The sequence below is a fragment of the Rhipicephalus microplus genome, chromosome 4 (genome assembly GCF_043290135.1).
Source record: "Rhipicephalus microplus isolate Deutch F79 chromosome 4, USDA_Rmic, whole genome shotgun sequence".
Classification (NCBI taxonomy): domain Eukaryota; kingdom Metazoa; phylum Arthropoda; class Arachnida; order Ixodida; family Ixodidae; genus Rhipicephalus; species Rhipicephalus microplus.
In genome coordinates this window covers 79,561,391-79,583,162 of record NC_134703.1, presented here as the reverse complement: position 1 = coordinate 79,583,162, position 21,772 = coordinate 79,561,391, and the positions used below count along the sequence as shown (strand labels likewise).

At 45.2% G+C, this 21,772-nt stretch overlaps 1 long non-coding RNA gene across 1 annotated transcript in view; it reads right to left on the bottom strand.

Moving 5' to 3' along the window:
* LOC119171416 (uncharacterized) overlaps positions 1-21,772 on the bottom strand; it is a 60,956-nt gene that overhangs the window by 19,409 nt on the left and 19,775 nt on the right. The gene's annotated exons all lie outside the window — the stretch shown is intronic.

Here is a 21,772-nt window from a genome sequence, read left to right as displayed (position 1 = left end):
TATGGGGCAGGCGGTAGAGGAATGCGAACGCGAAGTCGAGACCTCACGCAACAGGACGACGGGTGTGAGGGGGCGCGTACCTCTAGAGAGAGAGAGAGAGAAAAAAAGAAAGAGGCAGCGCGAGAACAAAGCAGCGTGGAGCGACGAGACAGGAGCGAAATAGATGAACGCGTTTCCAGGAATCCCACCGGAGGCGTTCGTGACAGCGAGAGGTGTCAGCAGCAAGAGGGGAGACACCGGATGGCGAGTCGCCGCTCCTTCGCTTTATCGCTCCTTGTCGTTTTATTCCCGAAGCTATCTAAGGTGGGCGCCTGAATTATGGTGTCCCCGCACTTTCTGTCCTTAATGATGTCGGCGACGGCACTTGGCGTCGCTTTATTTTATTTACTTTCATTTTTATTTTGCTTATTTGTTTTCAGAGACCGGCAGTACCTTGTTGTCCAGGGCTGTGTGTGTGGAGGTTCGCTAATAATTCGTTTGTCATTGTAGTTATTGCGAAGCGACCTTGACCCACAGTATATAACTGTGTGCGCGCTTTGCAAATGGCGTAGGGCGAGGGCGAGTTAATTGCGTTTGATTTATATAGTGAACCACGGGGGAAGAAGTGTCTTTGCAGGGAGGTGTGGTGGAAACGGTGTTCTCTGAGCTATGACCGAGAGCTAGGGAGTGCGAAGCGATTTGGCGTAAATGAGCGGAAAATATGAGCCTTCCGGCACGCCGTCAAAATTGTCCCCAGTATTCGTGCAAAAGTGGATTCGAGTTTTTTTTTGTTTTTTTTTTCTAAAGCGGGAGATCGGTGTGCAACGAAAACGTTGAGTACGCGATATAATTTGCGTGCGAAATTCGCCTTGCGGTCGTAATTCGGTAATTACGCTTGCTCAAACTGCGAGGAACTACAAGTGGCTTGAGAAAAATTGTTGCCGCATCACGGGCTGTGCCGTGGCTGATGCCGTAGTGGTAATGATAAGTGGAAATATATATAATATGCGGTGGGTGGGTGAGTGGGTGGGGGCTATGAGCAGAACGGAGAATGACCCCCTTCGTGTTGAACCTGTTTAGTGCGCTTCAAGTCTTCCACAAGATTTCAGCTATACCTCGTCGGAACCATGCCGCACGCCTTGGTTCCTATCTGTGTCGCATTTTGTTCAGAAACCGGCACATTTAACCGATCCTATACGCTCGGCATTGTCATCTTTCATGGGCAAGCTACTTAATAAAAGGACAAACAGAAAGCACGGACAATCTGCTTCAACGCTGAGGGCTGTGAGTTTGGTGTGCCCGGGTGTGAATATTGCGTCTTAAAATTGCGTATAATTTGGGTCCCAAGCTCCAATAGAGGATTGACGCACGAAGTTATTGAAAACACTGCAAATGCCGAAGCGCTTTACCGTGACGGCCGAAGAGCCGACACCCGTTCTGTAAGGGTTGAAGTTTAGCTTCAAAAAGCATACGCCGCTCTTCAACGGGGGTCATGTGTTCCATGTGTTAGCAGATCAATTAATTAATTTTCATTTTGTGAAATAAGTCTTCCTCAACTCCGCAATTACATTGAATATTAGGGCACAAGACGATGTCAAGACGACTCCTATGGCATGTCAGTCTCACGTCACAAAGGACAGCGTAAAAAACGAGCACACTCTTGTGAACGAATCGAGCTGCAGAAAAACGTTAGGTAACAGAATAAAAACAAAAACAAAAGGTAAAGGAAAAAATCCAGCTATTTTCTTGAATTCATTTCCGTTCATGAAAACCAGCCGGAAATGAAGCCAATGAAGGTGTAGGGAACGTTTGGCTGCACTGTTTTAATTGCACTGTAGCAATCGTGACAGAGATGTGAAGAAAGTAAAGTCGACGAAGAGACAGCTTGCCACCGACAGGAAAAATTGATAAGGTGGCAGGTTCGGACCCTTCCGGGGGCTAGACGTACGCTTTACTTTCTTCACATGTCTGTATGATTGCTACAGTGCAATGAAAACACTGCACTTAACGTCCCCTACACTTTCCTTAACTTCATTACCAACTGGTTTTCACGACGATTGTGTTAGAGAAACGAGCTCTCCGAGAACTCATATCCGTCAAGTAGGCTTAGGCCTCCATATCATGCAAGCTAACTGCCGGACTTCAGCAGCGCTACTGCACCTACGTAACCATATCATCTTTGTCACACGGGAGGTATATGCGATATTCCATTTCCGCCAGCCTTTCTGAGTATTGACTCAGGCGCCATAACGCAAATGCAGGCCAAGCGATTTTCACCATTTAGCGAGAAGCCGCGACAGCGGAAGCGGCGTTTACGCAAGACAGAAAAAAAGGTTGCTTTGGTGGATCCGAGAAACGTCGAATACTGCCGAATCGTGCAAGGCAGTACGCGTGCTACAAAACTTGACTATATGCCGGCAGATCATGCCTGCCAACAAAACAAGCACCGTAATGTGAAGAGACCTTCATAGTGCGTATAGGTCGCGGACCGTATTTAGGCTTAATGTTCCTAGACTAAAGTCTATAAGAAATAAACGAAGTTCAGCCAGTTCCACACGCAATTTCAGTTGAACATTGAAACATTGAAGCTATACTGATGATGATAATCACAACAACGATGACGATAAACTTATATATATATATATATATATATATATATATATATATATTGTTAGTATGGTTGGTCTCTAAATTATAGCAATCAAACTCGAAAGTAAAGCATTTCCTCACAGTAGTAGTTCAATGTTTACTGTACATTCATATATGAAAGCTTTCACAATGTGCATTGATGTTTGGCAGCTTAGCACCGGGCACTCACACTGACGACTAAACCTATGGAGAAGCTATAGTAGTTCACATATACAGTATGCATAATTCAAACGTATCGTGTTCCAGACTAATCGCAACAGCATTCTTCTGCGCAAAAATACTGTCTACATGTACTTTATACTCTCGGTAGCAATGCAAGTCACAAGTGTCACTGTAAGTGTACAGATTTGAGCAGACAACAAGGACGGCGGCCCATGCACCACTTGACACGGGGCCGACGGCAAAGGTGCAGACACGATTCAGCGATGTATCACGCAGATACATCCGAGCACAGAATATGGTGAATTCCACGCGATGGGGGGGCTTCAACATTTACATAATAAACACCGGTGTTCGATATGTCGCCATTCGTGCAGAGAAACACCGAGGTGGGCGCTCGCCATTAATAGGGTAACCTGCGCTTATGCTGTTGCATACGCAACCACAGCTCTTTAGAAACGTTAGGAGATTTCACAGCTTCAGCCATGTACGCTGTAATTAGGCATTCTCAATCTTGCTGGCGTGCCTCTCGCTGCACCAAGGCTGCTACTTGCGTGACATCCGCCCGTCCACGTCGTCGCAATTCTGCGGCGCTTATTCCACCTGTTTTATTAGTAGAACGGTACACCACCGCACTCGAAGCACGCAGGCGGAGAAGAAACGCAGTTGGTGCGTTTGGAAGGCTACGCTGGCAAGGAGGCGTTATACCATAATACGGCGCGCTTAAGGCAAATCATGTAACTACGACGTCCCCGAATCGAAGCACCTCGTACCGACCACAGCGTTTCATACAATACTGCAGCAGAAGTTTCCGCTGCACTACCGAGGTGTTCTTGTCGGCGCTCGCTGATGTCCTGACGCAGTTCTTCTACACTTAACCGCTATCGGAAGGCGACCTAACAGCGTGTGAGAGATAATAGGCGCGTTTGTGGTGTCTCGTGCATTTGTGATGGTGGTGCTGTGTGTAGAGCGCCTGGTGATTGTTGATTGATTGATATATGGGGTTTAACGTCCCAAAACCACCATATGATTATGAGAGACGCCGTAGTGGAGGGCTCCGGAAATTTCGAACACCTGGAGTTCTTTAACGTGCACCCAAATCTGAGCACACGGGCCTACAACATTTGCGCCTCCATCGGAAGCCTGGTGATTGTTGTCGAGTACCGAGGTGCCGTGGGTTAAACATCAGTCAACGAAAGCGTTCCTTCAAATTTTTCTTTGTCATTCGATCGTGTATATTTGACCTCCGTCATTTCCGTGACGAAAATGACGTCAACGAAGTCTTAGAGAACTCCTGCATGAAACACTTTCATGTTAACAACAAGAACAAAAAAAAAACTTGGCGACCGCGAATTTGGTGGAGCGTATTCGACTCCTTTCAAAGTCACCGGCGCTTATTTAAAGACGACTCATTAGCACCGCGGCATTTTACTATAACTAATCCAACAACAATAGGTATCGGCGCGAAGAGCGAGTGTAGTCGCGTGAGCTGTCTGACCCTAAACGAGTGATTTTTACATTCAGAAGTGCAGATTTCGAACTGAAATGAGACCATTCAAAACACTGTCATAAACCAGAGCACCGTTTATTTCATCTTTCTATAGTATATGTGAAAACTTTCGCGAATCAAAGCAACGATCATTAGCTGTCGCTTTTATAGGAAATCGGTGTCTACGAAATACAGTCTAAGCGAAGACATGAGCAAGCACAATATTCCCCTTTCGCCGGTCCCCGCATGCACTCAAGCACGAGCCAATACATGCAGTCCCAGGAGCGCTCTTTAACCTTTCGCAATAACACGAGGCAAACTGAAACGCAAATTTTTTTTTTTTAACGCTCGTCCTCCCCCCATTATTTTGGACCACAGGTTGCCGCTAGCGTTTATTTGCGATGGAGGGGAACACAGGGGGTCGCGGGTGAGGGGCAAGAATAAACGACCCAGTCTTCCGAGAAAAGATTGCTCGCACGGCTGCGATTCGGGGGCGAAGCGGACCGACGCCCACTCCGACGGTCTCTCTCCGCAGAAACAAAAGCCTTTCGGCGACGGCTGCGACGAGAACAGACTCCCAGGAAGCCTTGGTCGTGGTCGACGACGTGCACTCGTTGATGCTGAATCAACGGAAAGTGAGCAGCGCAGTATTAAGCAAAATGGCAGCTGTGCATGTGAGGAGGTTTGAGGGAGGATGGGGGTGTATTCACACAGCAGGTGTTCTCCCGTTTCGACAGGGATTCAAATAAAGAAAAAGCCTCACGCGCGATGTGGTGTGGCATGCGAGTCGTTGCTGCTCCTCAGCACGTTATTTGCACTTAGCACTTGCAGCCGCTTGCACAATTGCCCCTCTGTAGGGGTGAAAAGTGTTTCGGTTCGCAAGTGAAGGAGTTGATGTAAACGATAAAGAATAGACAACGCCTATAGGGATCACTACACCCATTTCTCGTCTTCTGCGGTAAAATAAAGAAAAGTGAAATCCTGCTGTCAGTCGCGGTGATCAATGGTTGTCATGTGGAAGTGGTGTTAGTTGAGAGCGTTTGAAGTCATTGACGAGTCTTTATAATGACTGAGAGTGTGATGCCACGTCTTGCCAAATAAATACTTTTCTGACACCCTTGCACAGCAGCGGAAGTGAGCCCTATTTATACTGTGGTGGTAAATATTGTGCAGGTGTTGGGGGGAAGGGATCAAGAGTTAAAAAGATAGAGGTAGAAAGAAGGGCACATACGAAAAAGATACTCGAGCTTAAAGTACACTGCTGCGTTCGACAGTACCAGACGCAGGACTTCACGCGAGCCTTGTGGATATTACTGCCTTCTCCTCCTCATGCTTCATTAATCTGGGATCAATAATCGCTATGCGCACGAACACATGAAATCTACAAGATGGCAGCAGCATGCGAAGCAAGCTCACGAGGCAAACGAGTCGCTTGAGTGGCGTATTACGAGAGATGTTCTTGACGAATACTATAAACTACGTCTCTTCCACCGATAATCTTGCTACTGAGTGAAGTGATAGGTTCGTTTCAGTGTACACCAACCCTGGTCATGTCAATCGGGATGACATCCTAGCCCTAGCCGAGAGGTGAACGAAGAACACGGCGATGCCGAGCACTTACTATGGAAGATGGTGAACCGTGCTCACAGTATATAGAGTGCTCGTTGTTGCGTGATCCGAACAATTTGTGGAAGCCGTAGATTTCCTAGTCATGTGCTTTTTAAAAATACAGATAAGCTTATATTAAAAAAATCTAGGAACCAGCACCGTGCTTTATGAAAGGAATAATTATGGGAAAGCTCTGAACGCTCTGCGAGCATTGCTCGTAGGAGTTTTAATGCGATCCGACAAGGCCAATACGGAAGATTGGAAAAAGAAAGAACAGGTAAGAGAAAAGTGGTTAGGATGATTGCATGGTACCGTTTACACTAACCACTACAGACGTTCTTTGTCGGCCCTGCGGTGATATAAAGATCTACACGGTTACGAATGACGCAACGAGAAAACGGCATACAGCTGAATTTTCCTGGAGAGTCGAGACGGGATAGGAGCAGTGGATGGTTTAATGTGGAATGCCGCGAGAAACGGGTGGCAAATTACTGGAAGCGAGGAGAAGATAGAGCTGTAATAAATGTAAGATCATTGGGACCCGTCTCCGGCGAACTGTTCGAAATTTTCAGACGCAGACGTACAACTTGAAAACCAGCTTTCACGGATGAGACTCGATGACAGAGAACGAACCAACGAATGTGTCGCTCTTCAACTAACATGAAACTACTGATAAAAAAAGAGAGAAGCGTAATGTAGCAGAAAAAAAGAGAACAAAAATAAAACAGCAACACAAACGTATATTTTATTTTATGTTCCTTTTTTTGAAGCACTAATAAGCCAGACGTCACGACTTAAAGTGAGTTGTCAGACAGGGATGCACAAACTGCATTCCAGTGCACTTTTGGGAACTATTCACAGATTATAGACAAACTCACATTTGAAGACGTTTCCATTTCCCAAAAGTCATTCACTCGAGCGCCTATTCTAACTACAATCCGACTTCAGGACATTACTGAACCAATCAATAAACTTACCAGAAATATTGCGCAAGCTTCACTTTATTCGCAAGACGATAATATCGTTGGTTAGCGCTGTCTAGCCGATATGCAAAGCTGCAGAAGCGAACGTATAATGATACCGAGAGAAGAAACAAATTACGCCATTACGGCGTCAACGCGAATCTTTCATATATCAAGACCAATTTCTGCAGTCGAATCTAATGGTGCAACGAAAGTTGCGACAGCATAAGGCCGTAGTTGTATCAGTCACATGCAATTTATCCCAAACGAAACCGAATATATATGCGCCTCCATGACTATTATTGCATTCGTTCCCTGGGTGATTTAAATCTTTTGTTCAAGCAATACACGAAGTCTCCGTGCTGGTGAACCTAATATGTATGCGCGCCACGTGCGGAGATAAAACCTTCAATAGCAAGAGACGTACTCGACATGAAATGCGCCCATCTAAAAATGCCGCTTCATTTTTTTCCCTCTTGTGAAGTGTGCCGTATAATGTTAATTTATATTCAACAAAGTTTTCGAAAAGTGAATCCAGGAATGTTTTAAAAAGCCTCGGAGAAACGAAATGGAATTTGATCTGGGCTACATTGATTAATCAATCGACAGCCGATGAGTTGCACCGTGCCACGGGGATTTATTTCTAATGAATGTTCCGCACACGTAACTGACAAGTTTCTTGTACTGGAAGCTACAGCACCAGCAACGTGCATCACTCCCTGGGTGGTCCTTCATTGACGTCCGCAAGACACCACGCTATCTCCTTTTATATCTTGCAGCCTTATCCTAATGCTCATTTATTAAGTACGGCGTTGTTGCTAAACTAAACAGGAGCGTAAACGTACATCAAATATCCGCCATTAACTTAGCTTTTGTTTTCACGGATGCCTGTCTGACAGTTGAATCATATAAGTTGGATGCAGTGCTCCTCGAGCCCTGAACGTGTATCAGGGCTGTTGGAACGCTACGTGCCCGAGGCAATAAATCAGGGTCTGAAACCCGGGATGTGGAGAGATGCCTCGACTGAGTGGTGCCGCCTTTAGTCGGCAGTTGCGAAGAGTACAGCGGAGCGTCTTGGTTATTACGCGATTGTGCAACAGAGTCGCGCTCCTCTTGCAGCAGTTGGCAACAGCTGTCGGCCGCTGCTTGCCGCTACCGTCTGGGCCGCGCTAACTAAGCACACGAACGCAGTTAGGTGCAGTATACGCTGGTTGTTGGTAGAAATTACGAGGATGAAACGTCGTTTCACCGTATGACATTAGTTTAAGTGATTATACGAATTTGTTCTTTTCTCCGCACTCCGTTTACAGGCCCGTTCCCGGTACCATAGGCAAGAACCTCTAGAGACAGTGTGTATGCCAAAGTGTAACTTAATCTTTTATTCCTTCTTGTTTTACTTAATTTGCTCGTTTCCGTGTGTTTTTCCAAATCACTATCATAGTGTGTGGATAGCCGGCTCTAGAGTAGCTTACCTTCCAATGTTTTTGTAAATAAATAAATAAATAAATAAATAAATAAATAAATAAATAAATAAATAAATAAATAAATAAATAAATAAATAAATAAATAAAAATAGCAGCATATCCACGGGATGAATGACGGAGAGTGGGGCGAAGCATCCGTCCATCCATTCGTTCTTGCTTCCTCCGTCCATGCGTCCGTCTGTGTGACCGTGCGTGCGTCCATCCGCCCGTCCGTGCGTGCATCTGTTCGTGCGTCCGCACGTCCATCTGTGCGTTCATCCCTGCGTTCGTCCATGCATCCGCCCCGGCGACCGTCCATGCTTCCATCCGTCCGTGCAGCCATCCGTGCGTCTGTCCATGCATCTGTCTGTGTGTCCGTTCGTCCATCTAAACAACACTCCAAGTACCACCATCTCGCATCTTTTCATCATATATTCCCCATATAGAAGCACCGCCATCCAGCGGAAATTCCAAGGACTAAACGAGAGGTGCACATGCACACTTTCTTACGGCTTGCGCTTAGTGTCTACTTTCCACATTTAACCACCCCGAGTTGATAGTATATACTAGTTCACAGTATTCATGGCACTGCGGCCTAACGCTCGCTAAACCTTTTTAAAACCAAGGAGGTTACGCCCAGCGAGTATAACGTAGCAACCCTTTCTTGCCAGATAGTGCTCAACGTCTGCTAATGGGGAATGAGAGACAGGAGAATTCAGCTTTTAGTTAGCGCACACGCTGCGAATTTTTTATTGTTGAACAACGCACAGGAGAAATCTCCCACCAGCACCATATGGCAGGTAAAAGCGTAAGACATGTTGCGCACTGCTACGAGGTACGAACGGGTGCCGCTTTAAGGAGCTTCGCCCGTAAAAAGTCGTTCCAAAATCTGAGAGCTTTTGTAAAAGCTGGCCTTTTCACATTAACAGTGAGCCTAAGGGGAAAATCACTTTAGATTGTCTGCGTTTTACAATCGATAGCTGCGATACAAGATATTTTTTAGGAAATTGATTAAAATACTCACGACGCATTCCTTCAATGCCAAAAAGAATAAAAAAAATGGCAGATCCCATGTACAGTGGGAATCGATGATATGCCAAGCATGAATGATAAATGCTGATATGTCTTTTTAAAATCAGCACAACCTTACGAGATGAATGTAAATGATGTCATACATGACTTCCGTGTCATGATTATAATGTTTGCATGTTTACATTTGTCGTCTATTCACATCACGTGATACCAAATTTGTAATATGTGGAGCTAGCAAAACGGCCGCGAGCTTGCCATGAGCGTGATATGTTATCATGTTCTTACGTGACACGCGTATCAGGATTATCATGCTTGCACCATTAATATATTTCGTCGTCCATTGACGTCCCGTAAAACCAAATTTGTTTAATGTGGAGTTACCAAAACGGCTGCGAGCGCATCACGAAGGGCCCAATAAACTTCAATGTAGCGTTGACGCGCGCGCATGCTAGGCACACGTTAGCAAACGCGAGCACTCTATAATCTGACGCCAGGCGCGACCTGCGTCCGCCGGCAGGGCCCGACGGCAACCGGCGCGAAATTCGACATGCTGAATTTCGCGCCAATGTGTTACCCAGACAACACTGCGTCTCCCTGTTTTCGTGAGGGAGGGACGCCGGACGCGTTGAAACGCGCATGCGTCAAAGCAAAGCAGTGCGGCGCGCGTCTGCGAGTATTTGGCTAGACCGGCGCCTGGCGTGGCAACACCAGCGTGACGCGACGAAATGAACGCCGGTGAGCACGCGCACCGCGTCACTTCGAAATGTATTGGCGCCTTGACGGTGGTATGTAGTCATGGCCTCACATGACACGCATCTCATGATTATCATGTCTGCACCAGCCACATACCTTCGTCATCCGTTGGCGTCACGTCATACCAAATTTGGCATTCGTAAAGCTAGCAAAACGGCCGCGATCACTTCAACAGTGTGGCATGTAGTCATGTTGTTACATGACACGCATCTCCTGATTATCATGTTCGCACCAGTCACATACCTTCGTCATCCATTCGCAACCTGTAATACCAAATTTGGTATATGTGACGCAGGCAAAATGGCCGCGAGCGCATCATAAGCGTAGCATGTAGTCATGTTGTTACATGACACGCATCTCATGTTAATCATGTTTTCACCAGTATCATACCTTCGTCATCCATTCACGTCCAGAAATACCAAATTTGGTATAAGTGAAGCTAGCTAAACGGCCGCGAGTGCATCATGAGCGTGGCATGTAGTAATGTTGTTACATGACACGCATCTCATAATTATAATGTTTGCACCAGTCACATACCATCGTCATTCATTCACGTACTGTAATACCAAATTTGGTATGTGTGACGCTAGCGAAAGGGTCGCGAGCGGTCATGAGCGTGGCATGTAGTCATGCTGTTACATGACACGCATGTCATAATTTTCATGTTAGGGTCTATCGCTCGTGTTCGCGATGCCATCATGCCATACTATACCAGTTTTGCAACATGTCATGTGAACGAAACCACCGCTAGAGCTGCAGGACCATGAAATGTAAATCATGACATTCATGATATACATGTTATGATTTTCATGTTATGACTAGTAAAATACGTTCTCCATACAGCCATGTTATGCCATACCGAGTTTTATATCGATACCATTATCGAAACGGCCAGGAGTGATAAAAGTCGTAGGCGGTTAGACAGATGGATACTTTCAAAGTCGCCGAAATTCGCTGAGAAATGCTTCGCCTTTAATAACGTGATGGCCATTTATTAGCTTAGTAGTGCCACGATAAGCATATTACAGATTCTACAGTGTATGTATGTATGTATGTATGTATGTATGTATGTATGTATGTATGTATGTATGTATGTATGTATGTATGTATGTATGTATGTATGTATGTATGTATGTATGTATGTATGTATGTATGTATGTATGTATGTATGTATTTGTTAAGAATACATATAAAATACAGATATCAGCGAGAACATTTTGTCTTGACTGCCAGTGAAGTATGAAATAAGCCCAATGAAGTAAATATGCGTGAAAGAAACATTCTAAGAGCAGGTGTGGCTACACGTGGTTGCCCAATTCCGTTGAGACATCATACATGGCAACATGAATCGGACATACTCGAGTACCATCGGAGCGCAGTTCTCAGAAAGAGTGACATTACAGCGAATCGAAGTTTACGCAACGACAACGAGTCTCTGAAAGCGACACGTTGTCACTGCGTTCCTCGCCCCTCCTCTGCTATACCCTTTGAAACGTTGCTCCCTCCACCCTCCCTTACCAGCACCCCCCCCCCCCCCCCTTGAAACATTACGCCCAATTGATGCGTAGGTTTTTGTTAGACGCAAGGCGACACCGCTTACAGCAGCTCCATTCAATGAAGTGCCCCGTTCAACGCATGCCACCAGCTCTGGCGAGTGAGCGAGGGGAGACACTCGTGTCGAATAAATTGTCGCTTCTGCAGAAAACGACCGCTTTCAGTAACACCCATTACACCATAATGCGAGACTGCTGTCCTTGTATGGACAGCTTAGCACCTGATACGAATGCCGCCTCGGCCGTGTTGAGCTTATTGCCCGTCGCAGCCCTCTCGGTTCATTCATATTTACTTTTTTTCCTTCGCCATTTCACAGGTCGAGTTCTTCGTTTATTGCGCCGCAACGATCTTATTACAAGACTTGGTATGCCGCGCTTCCTTCGACTCCGACGATGTCCCGGTGGGACGACGCTCCCTTACAAATTGGGTGCTGCTGCGCAAGTCCACGACTTGTGCTCTGAATGTTAATAGAAACGTGTCGAGTGAGTGTCGAAGAGATGTAATTGAAATTTAGAAAAAGAAGCATGCTGAAAAAAAAGCAAAGAAAACGTAAAAAAATGGGCCTTGTACCTGTGTGCGCCACTGCAAATGTCATTAAAATACATGTGCAGCGAAGCCGTCTTCTGCCGTCCTTCACTCGTCTGTAGCGTTGCATTTTCAACGCAGCCTAAGAAACATAATGGTCTTTAAAATGAAGTATCTATGTATTTTCTTATAGAAGAACGCACCGCCTAACACTTACGAACTCATGCTGCACCTCAGATATGCGTAATATTTGCTTTTCAGTCGACAATATTCCCAAGTATATGAACGCAGCCACCAGTGAAAGATGGGTGAGCGTTCAGCACAACGCTAAACTATGGCCGGGTGTCAGGCAGATTTCGAATTTAACACCGCCACAACGCTGAGTAATAGCCCCACGGGACGGCCTAGTGCTCTCCCATAGTAGAGTACCAAGTACTCTAAATCGTTCACCACTTTTACAAAACACAGGAATAGTTTCGTTATACCATTGCATCATGACATCGCATTGAGTTCTTGTGTACATATATGCCAACATTGTCATGTATATTAGAGCTAGTGTGTTCACTGTAACGTAGTGATGTTAGTCGTGAAATATAGATGTGCCGAAGTGTATATGCCCTGTTACGCCTTTGTGTTCTGTACATGCTGTAAATAATGTTTTTCTAAACGGAATGGTTTTTAGTGGGACGGCTCAGTGCTCTCCCATAGTTGAGTACGAAGTACTCGAAATCGTGAAACATTTTTTTCCAAACATTTCATCAGGCCACGGGACGGCTTTATGCTCTCCCATGGTATATTTCCAAGTACTCTAAATCATTAACCCTTATTTTTCTAAACACAAGCATCCCTATATCGTCCTACAAAAACCAAAGTAAAAAAAATACATGACGTTTCCTTGAACATAAAATTACATACAGGTTGTATGACCGAAACAGGCTCGCGGAGGTTTTGTTGGTGGACCTACGTTTGTCAAAGGCACGTTGTTATGCATGTCGTGTTGGTTTTAAAGCGTCACGTCACGTCACGATGGTTTTTACGTCACGTCACGATGTGTCGCTCCCAGTATTCGCCTTGTGCAAAAAAAAAAGATGACAAGGCAGTTTTCACAATGATAGGCCCAGCTATCAAAACGTCGGCCACACGCCTGTCGCAAGCACCTATTCTCATGCATGTGACCCATACAGCATAATGCGTTCATATACATTGGCTTTAAAAATTGAGCCAGACAGGAAGAAGCTAGGACAGAATAATCGCGCGAGAAGGTGGGTTATACAGGTAACTAAGACGATCTAAGCTTGCAAGGTCAGAAGTTCGAAACCGCGATTTCGATTTTCCGAAAGTTCAATTTTCTTGTTTATGAACACATACACTTTCAAACAGTTCAGAAAAGGTCAAGCGAACTACGAGTGATGTGAAGTTGACAGTTGACAGGTGGTCAGGTGGTATTCTACAGTGCTAAGAAAATGCAACAGAACCCCCTACTTAGAGCTACCGCAGCAACCTAGTATGCAATGACGAAATTAGAATCGAAGCAGATGCCCGACCATTCCCATGCAATCGTATATTTACTTGAAACGCGTGATAAAGGAATCGTTAAACAAAAAAAGAGAAGAGGTCTGAGGTGCGGCCGCACTGGCGTCCACCTGCCGGTAAGGCACTTCCTCACCAGAGCAGGACTTGCCACCCTGGTGCAGCACTTTGCCACTACCTCCATATGAAAGTACCAATCAACCCTTGGGTCTCAGTCTCCAGCGGCTGTGAAGCCAAGGTGGCGGTCAGACCTGCGACGCAGTGGAGGGCGCTAAGAATCTCTGGGTCCGAATAGGCCGCCATTGAAATCTGAACTTGGTTACGTTGAACGCTAGAATGCTATCCAGTAAGGCTAATGTAGCTGTGCTCTTCGATGAGTTAGAGGGTGCTAAATGGGATTTAATAGGGCTCAGCGAAGTTAAGACGACAAGTGATGCTTATACAGTGCTGAAAAACAGACGCGTGGATCAGTTGGCAGAAAAGGACTAGGGGTGGGGTTTCTTATACTCAAAAAATATCGCTGGAAACATAGAGGAATACTATAACATCAGTGAGAGAGTGGCAAGTATCATAATTTAACAAAGATACAAGATGAAGGCGGTACAGGCCTACGCGCCTACACCGAGCCATGATGATCATTTGTTTGAACGTTTCTATGAAGACGTAGAGTCAGCCATTATTGAAGTAAAGACACAGTGATGAATGCCTTTAATGCCAAAGTAGGCAAACAACAGGCCGGAGATCATAAAGGCCAGAGGGAAGTTTTTACTAGAGTTCGCAGAACGTATTAATTTACGAATCTTAAATACCTTCTTAGGAAAACGGTGTAACCGTAAGTGAACGATGTCTAACCGTAAGTCCTGATGACGACACTAAATATAAAGCAGACTTCATTTTGTGTGCACACCCTGGCATTTTACAGTATGTAGAAGTAGTTTGCAAGATCCGATTCAGTGAACATAGAATGGTAAGAGTTTGTATTCACCTAGATTTAAAAAAGCAAGGACAAACTGACACGCAAGCAACCAATTAAGGAGCTAACAGTGAGAAGGAAAGTACAGGAATCCAGAATTTCGCTTCAGAATAGATTCGAGGCTCTATAAACAAGATAACCGACGTTAGCGTTGACACAATGAACGATAATCTTACCAGTATCATTAAAGAGAGTACAATGGAAGTGGGAGGTATACAGTCACTAGACACGACACTGACAATCTATCGCAGGAGACGAAAAATGTCATTAAAAGACGACAAAACATGAAAGCGTCAAATGCAACTGACAATATAGAGCTAGGGGAGCTTTCGAAGTTAACCAATAGGCGCAATAAATCCGACAACAGAAGGTGTAACATGGAGAGAATTGAGCAGGCTGTAAAAAGCGGCAGAAGCCCAAAAGCTGCGAAGGGAAACTTGTGCATAGGCAAAAAATGGATGTATGCATTAAGGGACAAGGAAGGCAATGTCATAACCAATATAGACAGCATAGTTGATGTAGTGGAGAAGTTCTACAGGGAGCTGTACGGAAGCCGAAACAACCAGGATAATATCGAAAGAAGCAATAATGGCCCAGAGAAATTCGACATCCTACCAGTAATGGCAGGGGAAGAAAGGAAAGCCCTAGAAGGAATGCTACGAGGGAAAGCAGCTGGTGAGGATAAGGTAATAATAAATGTGCTGAAAGATGGCCAAGAAATTGTGTTAGAAAAACTGGCCAACTTATATACGAAATGTCTCTGTAGGCGAGAAGGGTACCAGAATCTTGAAAAAACGCCAACATCATTTTAATTCATAAGAAAGAGGACGTCAAGGACTTGAAAAATTACAGGCCGATCAGCTTACTGTTCGATCTCTACCATGACTGTTTATAAAAACAATAGCTAATAAAATTAGGGCAACATTATAGTTGAATAAACCAAAAGACTAAGCAGGATTTCGTACATGCTATTCCCCAATTGACCATATTCATACTATAAATAAGGTAATTGAGAAATGTGCGGAATACAACCAAGCCCTATACGCAGCTTTCATAGGTTACTAGAAGGTGTTTGAATCAGTCCAGATATCAACAGTAATGCAGGTACTATGGAATCAGGTCATCGACGCACCCTACATAAACATTCTGGAAGAAAGTGGATCCACAGCCACCATAGTTCTCCATTAAGAAAGCGACAGAATCTCAATAAAGAAGGGTGAAATTCAGAGAGACACGATCTCTCCAATGTTATTCACCATGTGTTTACAGGAGGTTTTCAGGGCCCTAAATTGGGAAGAGTTAGGGATAAGAGTTAATGGAGAGTATCTTAGTAACCTGTGATTCACCGATGACATTGCCTTGATGACACCTTGATGAGATATCAGGGGACTAATTACAGTTCATGACTACAGAACTGAACACAGAAAGCAGAAGAGCACGTCTAAGAACAAATCTAAAGTAATGTGAAACAGTATCGGCAAAAAAACATCACTTTGCGATGGGTGGAGAGACGCTAAGGTTGTAAAGGAATAATATCTACTTAGGACAGGTAGTAGCCGTGGAGCCGAACCATGAGGGTTAAATACTAACTAGATGAATAAGGATGGGGTGGATCACATTCGGCAAACATCCTCAAATCACAAATGGCAATCTGCCACTAACCCCCAAGAGGAAGGTGTATAACAGCTGCATCTTGCCAGTACTTACCTACGGAGCAGAAACCTGAAGGCTTACAAAGAGGGTTCAGCTTAAATTGAGGACGACGCAGCGAGCGTTGGAAAGGAAAATTATAGGTGTAACCTTAAGCGACAGGAAGAGAGCAGAGTGGGTCAGGGAACAAACTGGGGTTAAGGATATCATATATAGTTCAAATGAAGAAAAGGAAACGGACATGGGCCGGGCACATAGCACGTAGGCAGGATAACCGCTGGTCATTAAGGGTAATTGACTGGATTCCCAGAGAAGGCAAACGCACGAAGGGGACACCGAAAGTTAGGCGGGCTGGTAACAATAAAACGTCTGCAGGTATAACGTGGCAGAGAAAGCACAACACCGGGTTGATTGGCGGATCATGGGAGAAGCCTTTGCCCTGCAGTGGGCGTATATTCTGATGATGATAATGACAATGATGACGTTGGTTCCAGCCTATAGTTGGCATTTTCTCTAACGTCATAACCTACGGCTACCGACAACTGCTTTAAATAAAAATTTTAGCCTCTGGAATAAATAACTACCTATAGCTGTTTTTTCTTCTTTTTCAACCGCTGCTGTACAGCTGGCGTCTCCCCAGCCGCTACTGACCTCTTGACTCTCACCGGGCCTTTTCACATCTAAGGGCGCAACCTTAATAAGTCACTCGTACTTGCATAAACACAACGTATAAGTGGTAGCAATGATAATTTATACCTCCCACATCCTAAAATATACACGACACTTTCAGTTCTCTCAAGGACAACACGACAAATAAAAAATACAGTGAAACCTCCAGAAAGCAAGCGTTGGCTGCCTGCGTGGCCCGTGAAACGCCTACAGGTTTCACCTCGCTACAACGATGTGCGTGCGACGTGCAGTGAAAACGCAATCATGCGAGACCCGATATTAGAAGTGCGTGTAAATGACGCTGAATCTTGTGCTTAGTCGGCAGCGTCATACTTGCAGCTTTAGAGATACTTGAGCTACGTAATGCTTGAGAGATAAAAACGGCTCAACATTAAAGAAATAGAAAAAATCACAGGCGCCGAAGGGCTTGCGTACATACCCATTCCAGAAGCGGCTTTTCTCGGACACCTTTGAAGAAGGATATACGCAGTTGATTGCACCCGCCACTGCGAACATACTTATCGCTTCGAATTACTTAAAGCCGTTCCCCAGCAACGATATCCCCGAGCAGTTGCCTTGAACTTAGAGAACTTTTTTTTTCTTTTCGGCGTTGTTTGTTTGTTTGCTTGCTGAGTGAAGAAGCCGCTCTCATACACACGTTTAGCCATTCCAGGGAGCTTCTCGAGATCCTTATCAGATCTTGTTAAAGTCCTTGTACTGGGCACGCTTGCGACAGGCTGACAGCTGCGCATCTCAGATGCGATAACGAAGAGATAAATAGAATAAATTAGTCGTGTCGGGTTAAATCGCGCGGCTGCAGGATAAAGTGAAGTCAGCAGCAAGCTACATAAATGACGTTAACGAGAGTGCAACCGCTGGTCTGTTTGGTAGATATTCGTGCTCGTTATCCACGACGGAAAAGCTGTGTAGCCCGCGTATAAGAGCAACATATAGCCAGTTCTTTGCAAGACTGCTTAGCGCGGCTCAATTACCTCCGTAATGGATGGAACACGCGTCACGGCAAGGTGGCTGCTGCTTCGGCGCCAACAACTTGCTCTTCAGTGAAGTAATCAAATAGGCAGACATAACTGCAGAGGAGAAAAAAAAAGTCGTTACGTTTGCAAAAAAAAAGTGTCATGACGGCAATTTGCAATAACGCCTTTGAGAAAGAGAAAAGGAAGGATTAACAACAAGAGATGCGGCAGGGAAGTTAACCTGGCACATGTCAGGTTGTACACTACGTGGTAATGCCGTAAGCAGCATATCCTTTTTTTTTTCGGATGAACCTCCTTGATTGATTGATATGTGGGGTTTAATGTCCCCCAACCGCTATATGATGACGAGAGACGCCGTAGTGGAGGGATCCGGAAATTTCGACCACCCGGGGTTCTTTAACGTGTACCCAAATCTGAGCACATGGGTCTACAGCTTTTTCGCCTCCATCGAAAATGCAGCCGCCGCAGCCGGGAATCGATCCCGCGACCTGCGGGTCAGCAGCCGAATACCTTAGCCACAGAATCACTGCGGCGGGGCGGATGCACATCCTTGAAATGGCAATTTCCTTGAAATGGCAAAATGCCATGGCGAAAAACAAACAAACAAACAAACAAACAGAGCCGTTTCGTGGGCTGGGGGGAAGGTGGAAGACACAGGCCTAGTGTGCCACCCCCTGATTAGCCACTGCTTCGCTGGGGAAATTGAAAGTGGACTATGAATATAAGAGAGAGAAAAGGGGAGGAGAAAGTGAAACGAAGGAGAGACAGAAATGGACAGTAAGTGTGCTGACGCGCATACGTAGCGGTGGCACCATACAAAGGTCGAAGGCGTCCGCGGGAAAGAGAGAAAAGCAAGGTAAGAGATGTAGGTTAACCAGACGCACATCTGCGCTACGATAGGGCATTCTCAAAATGATTCCAATGACGTCAGACGAACCACCTACAATTAATCACTAGTGATCGAATTAACTGCACTAAAGAAAGAAGATTCTGTGCATCAAGATACGTAATAAAATGGTGCTTGTTCGTTTATGTTTGGTGTATGAAAAAAAAAAAGAACCACCGGAAGTTACTATGGGGAACGGCGCGAGTGGCTCGAAAATTCAATTACCGTTTGGTTAAACTGGACAAGTCGTTCCATCTAGTGGGACCAAGTTGAACCAAAAGACGTCTGCCATCTCGAAGCCAATGGCAGCCTTTGTTTTTGCTGTTGCTCCCGCTGCTTTTGTTCTGCTGCTCCTGGTGTCGGCGACCATGTAGTAAAGCCGGGCAACGTTGCGCACGGCAACAGTGACGTGAAAACATGAGACTGTCCGGCGGGCACTTTGATTGATTTTTGGGGTTTAATGTCCCAAAACCACCATATGATTATGAGAGACGCCGTAGTGGAGGGCTCCGGAAATTTTGACTACCTGGGGTTCTTTAACGTGCACCCAAACCTGAGCACACGGGCCTACGCGGCGGGCAGTTTGGAGTGTGCTAACCCGATGCGGACCACTAAAACGTGATTTTATTTTAAAATAGGCACTTTCTTGACACAAAACCATCACTACGAGGTTTCTGGACCACTATTTCAACAATCAACGTTGACTCAATAGTTGCCTTTAGTGTCCCTTTATGAGGACTGAACTCTGGGCGAAATGTTTCTATTCACCGTGCAGCGGTGGGTATAGGAAAATTGAACAGAAAAAAAAAATGGCCCCGTATCTGCAAGTTACACTGCAAATGTCTTCGAAAGACAATAGTCTTGCGTCTAGAGAGAGTGATCAAAACGTTTAATTGATGTTCTGTGCAAGAAAAATTGGTGAATGGTATTCAGGAGGCGTAGCGTAGAGTGCCTCGAGCGTGCAGCGGAGGCGTACGAGCGCATCAATTCACGTCACACGTGAGACATGAGCGCTATCTGGCAGTTATGCTGGAAAACGGGGCGCGCGGCGTGCGCGCCTGTCTCTGAGGTGATAGGGTGTAGAACGCATGGCGACGGGTAGGGGCCACCACCGTGTCGTCTTAGCAAAGCGTTCAAAACACTGGCCATTTCGTGCAAGCATCGCATGGTCAGCGCACTGTGATGAACGCTACGGTCCTTAGAATTACTTATGTATGCCTTTTCTAGTAAAAAAATACACATACATAATATTGGCGTGTTGTTATGATGCCTCAGATATGCGCGATAATTGCTTTTTAATTGACAATCGCACAAGTATGAACGCTGAACCTTGAACTATTGTTCAAGGTTCAGCGTTCATGCTTGTGCGATTGTGGTGGGCGCTGCGGATGGGGTCGGCCGTTTAGAGCATCGTTTGGTGAGTTTGGCGCCGCTTAAGGTACCGTTAAGGGGAGACAAACAGAGAAATGTACAAACAGACAGACCAAAATTTTTGTGTCTGAGGTCCCCAAGAAAGACTATTGTATTTAAAAAGGTGGAGTGAATGTGAGGTTAAGTAGTCGAATGTGGAAAGGTTGCGATATAGCTCATCCCCGTTGTCGTGTCGTAGGTGCATGCTATATCGGACAAACCTGGAAATGTTTGAAGAACTGTCTAATGGATCACAGAGAATCGGCAAAGGCCCACCTTTCGTGGAATCCGTGCCTACATTGCAGAGATTGCAAGTGTCACTCTTTACTTCAAGAAACAAAGGTGTTGTCCAGGCACAGAGATAGGAGAGCGAGAGAAGTTGCTGAGACTTTTTATATTCACAAGAATAGCGACACGAGTGTCGCGAAGCCTTCGATTGCATTGCACCAACTGGAAATAGATTATCTAACTGCCAACATCTAAACTTTTACGTCATTTCTTGCTATTGATATGCGTGTTTTCTTCAATAAAATTTCGCCCCGCCGAAGTCGTCTAGTGGCTAAAGTACTCGGCTGACTCGCAGGTCGCGGGATCGAATCCCGGCTGCGGCGGCTGCATTTCCGATGGAGGTGGAAATGTCGTAGGCCCGTGTGCTCAGATTTGGGTGCACGTTAAAGAACCCCAGCTGGTCGAAATTTCCGCAGCCCTCCATTACGGCGTCTCTCATAATCATATGGTGGTTTTGGGACGTTAAACGCCACATATCAATCAATCAATAAAATTTCAGTTGCTAGTCTGCGCTTATGTGTTCTTCTGGGTTCTTGTCTCTTTCTTGAGCAGTTTTCGCAGTTATCACAATAAGTTCGGCCATATTGAGTTTTGCGTCTTCTGCATCAGGTGGCACTTGTCACCTATGAGATTTCTTCGACAGAAAACTTATTGTCTGTCGCACCCAAAAGTGACGTAGCCCACGTTTCTAGTCTAAAGCCCCACAATGATGGCACGTCCATTTAGCGGGTGCCGAGATGGTGCCTTACCGACCGGGCTGATTTCACGCGTATGGAAATGTCACCACGGCACAGGCACTGAAATGATATCCAATGGATGATGACAATGTTGTTATGGTTTGATTCTCGAGCTGCCTTGTTGGCCAGCAATACTTTGTGCTCTGTGCAGCGTTAGCTCTATCATCTAACAGAATAAATCCTCACAGTAAGAATATAGATTCTGATATGACTAAAATATTCACATCGATACTGAAATATAGAGTTTTCGTTCCGTATGATTAGGGCCGAGCGAATATTCGACACTTTCGGTCAACTAATCGAATAGCATTCTATTCGATTTGGCACTCGAATGGAATATTGCATATTAGAAATACCGAATATTTTTCGAATAATTAGCACTGGTGACAAAATATTGAAGGAACGAAACGTTGCAAAATAGAGCACAACGTTTATGGGTTCAATGATCGAGTTACCAATAT